This window comes from Bidens hawaiensis, unplaced genomic scaffold, assembly GCF_021521415.1.
Source record: "Bidens hawaiensis isolate Kalapana, Puna unplaced genomic scaffold, B.hawaiensis_p1.1 tig00041217_1, whole genome shotgun sequence".
NCBI classification, from domain to species: Eukaryota; Viridiplantae; Streptophyta; class Magnoliopsida; order Asterales; family Asteraceae; genus Bidens; species Bidens hawaiensis.
Genome location: NW_027497300.1, coordinates 92,325 through 96,076, shown reverse-complemented (window position 1 = coordinate 96,076; position 3,752 = coordinate 92,325).

Sequence of the window (3,752 nt, the reverse complement as noted above, 5' to 3'; positions counted from 1 at the left end):
TTTCCGCTGAATTATACTCTGAATTAGTTGTTTTAATGGAATGAACTGTTTTCAAGTGTAAGTATTTTTATAAGTATTATGGATGAATACCAACTGTAGGATTCCCAGGATTCGGGGTCTTACATCTAATCCTTAACCCACTTTTTGACGAGGTTTTTCATTTTATCACATTTCTTTATAATTTTCTTTCCTATTTTCTCTTTGTTAACCCGCTCACTTCTAAGCTCATCCATCACCGCTTTTGGCGTATTTGGATAACCAGTTGGTGCGGATGCAGCTGGGAAAAGATATGCATTTTCCCTTGGATATAAATGCGGTTGGCTACATATGCATGCATTTCCTCGTCAAGGATATTGTTAGTGTAGAATTCCTCTATCAATCGACCCTCTTCTCGTATCTCATTTGTTTGTTCAAAAATTCTTTGAATTGGGCCTACATATGGTGGAAAATGACGATTAATCTCCTTATTTTCATCTTCCTCCTCAAGTTCAGAGGAGTTATCTATTGGCATTTGAGATTGTGCTGGGATACGGTTAATGGGTTCTGCAAATGTTTGGGCATTCGGAGGTGGCGATCCAAAATGCCATCTGCTTTGATCGGAGTGGCAATTCATCCAACTGGATGAATCCGTGCTAATCTCCTGTTTGAATCTACTTTGTACCTCTATCTCTTCTAACGGATAATATTGAGGAATTTCCGACAGGTGATATTGTGGAATGTTTTCTGCTGTGTCATCGGATATTTCAATCGGCATCTGTTGACTGCCCGGCAAATATACCGGTTGAGTTCCATATGGTAAGTTTGGAACCATGGCTGCTCCCGGTCGAAAAAGTTGGTGTAGTAACTATTATTATTGTTGTTAGCCATATCTGGCAGATCAGGTATAGTTGTTGGATTAGATCTCCTAGCTATTCGGTGTCTTTGGCCAAGGTAGTTAATACACGACATCTGCACTTAATTAGTTTTAGGGATAGGAAGTTTACCAATCCTATCTTATCCCTAGAGAATATAATAATAAAATAATAATTAACTTATGGTTAAAGCTTAGGTACTATTATCATAATCCCTAATTCGCTGAAACCAATGGCTCTGATACCAACCTGTCACACCCCGACTCAGGGCCTAGGCATGTAACTAATAGTTGGTACTTGTTTTGTAAATGTATCAAAGTTTATGGGTTAATTTTAGCGGAATACTTTAAAAAGGTTAATATAATATTAATTTACATTGAAAAATTTACTTGGGAATTAAATACCCAAGTTATTATTTACAAAATATTGTTTCTATATTACAAGGATTTAATTAATCAAAATTGATCCATCTAGCATGCGAGCTTCTATCTCCTTGACGACTCTAATCCTTGCTTACATTACCAATACTTAGTTACCTGCAATGGGGAATAAAATACGTCAGCTATGTGCTGGTGAATCGTTTGACTCTAAAAGCATTTAAATAACAATTATAATACAAATATAGTTTTCTTGACATTTCTCAGCAGAAACATTTCCGGTATTTATAACACTGCCCTACACACACACAATTTCTCCGAGCCACGTAGTCCATACCAGAGAACTATATATGACTGTTAGCCCACGGCCACGTAGCCTTTGACTGTTTAGGCTGAACAGTTATGTTTGAATCCAGACACATGTGTATTTGGTCTGAGTTGTTTTATTATCTAATTTGTATTACAACATTTTAGAGATCATGAAATCTCATGTAAATATTTGACTGACTCTATAAGACAAACAACCTGTCTATCTTATAAAGTATAAATATATTTTGACTATTTGTAAAGGTTTAACGTATTCACCTGTACCATCGGTGTGATTGATTGATAAACCTTCTTGATTGTGAATGATAATTAAACTATAAATAAATAGGTTTGAATGATTGTCTTGATGGTGTTTCTTGATTAGACTGCAGACCTTAAGTCTGGTTTTAACCTTGATTAGGTTTGTGAATGTTTGAAATCATAATCGTATTTATGTGACGTTTGATATAGCATGCTATGGCTTAATAGGTTCTTTCACGTTGACAAACTTTTCCAGGTAAGTAAACAGGTCCCGCGGTTGATTGGGATTTTTACGAATTACTTAACTTAGGCAAGAAGACTCTACTAATGATATCCCCTTACAGTTACCATGTCCGTCAAAATATAATTTTGTATAACATTATCTTCATAGAAATAATGTTTGATTGAAAACCTTTTGTGAATGTTTTAAAAATAATTTCAAGGTTAAAAACTATAGCCGTAACTGAGTCTAAGGTAATCATAATATGATTGAAATACCTTAAACTTAGGTCCTACCTTAGTGAATACTCGAGAATGCTAATACTAAGGCAGAGTAACGGCTTGATTGACAGAACCTTGCTTCTAACTCGCTTAACTAATATACAGGGTGTCAGAACTCCAATTCTTTGCACGAATCTCTAGAAAACAGGGCCTTGGAATGTCACAGCTATCAGGCACGCTTCCCAACACTAAGTGTGTGAAAGTAATGGTGTTTTATGATGCTTTGGCTTCACACTCGCAGCTCCCCTTTTATAGGCATGATTTGGCTTTCATCGCGTAGCGATGGAGCTTTTGTTTGGCCATCGCGTAGCGCGACGCCGCAATTCATAAAATCTTGCCACGTGTTGACACTTGGTTGGACATGTGGATTCGGTTACTTAATGTGGTCATCGCGTAGCGCAACGCCCCCTTTTTCTTTGGCCATCGCGTAGCGCGACGCCCCCTGTTCTTGATTTTGATGAATTACTTCGCGTAGCGCGATGTAGGCTATCATCTTCCCGTCGTGTAGCGCGAAGAGTCTAGAAAATCAAAATTTTTTATTTTGTACCCTCTAAGTTTCAGAATTATTATTTTTAGCCAAAACTTAAATAGGGTATTCCCATAGATTTCTTAACTTAATTGCATTTACTTCAATGATAGTATAAGTACTTTATTGAAATTTAAAACTTATTTGCCCTTACAAGAAAGTGCACAAAAGGAAATTAATCCATGGCTAGCCGAAAATATTCAGAAGGTAAGACAAAAATATAAAAAATCTACACAGTTATTTATATAATTGAGATTGGAACTTTTATACTTTGGAACCTGTGATGGAAGATTCTTTCAAAAGGAAATAGATTTTGAAATCTTCCATTAAAAAAGCAATTAAGGTAACCTGAAAGAAAAAACAAGCATACTCTACATTTAAGGACAATATATACCACTATTGAAATACTTCACATCCCCATTTGTTTCATCCACATAAATGCATACCAAGAGCCATAGTTGTCAATAGCGGCTGTAACGACAGCTATAGAGCGCTACGTTGTGAATTGGTAGCTTATTTATATGATGTTTGGCGACCTCATAGTGTATATCTAGACTTGCAGGTCCAAATAGGCAGCTCAAGCAGGTTGGGTTGATGGATCAAGGTCCAAACGGATCAAATTGAGCCGTCAACACTTTTTAGCTCAGTTTTCAAAATTTAATAAATAGCTAATATATTAAAAATTACCATAGAACTATACTTTCAAAATAATTAATTACAGTAAATGAAACCTAGCTTAAATTTGGTTGAGTTTGGGCCCAAATTGAAGTTCATAATATAAGTGAGCACAAGCCGGAGCTTCATATACCGAGCTTTACTAGGCTCGCGAGCCTAAATCCTATTATTTATATAAATATAATAACCTTTATTTAAAATTTAAAATAATAAATACATAAGTATATAAGAAATATTATTATATAAATTATAAAT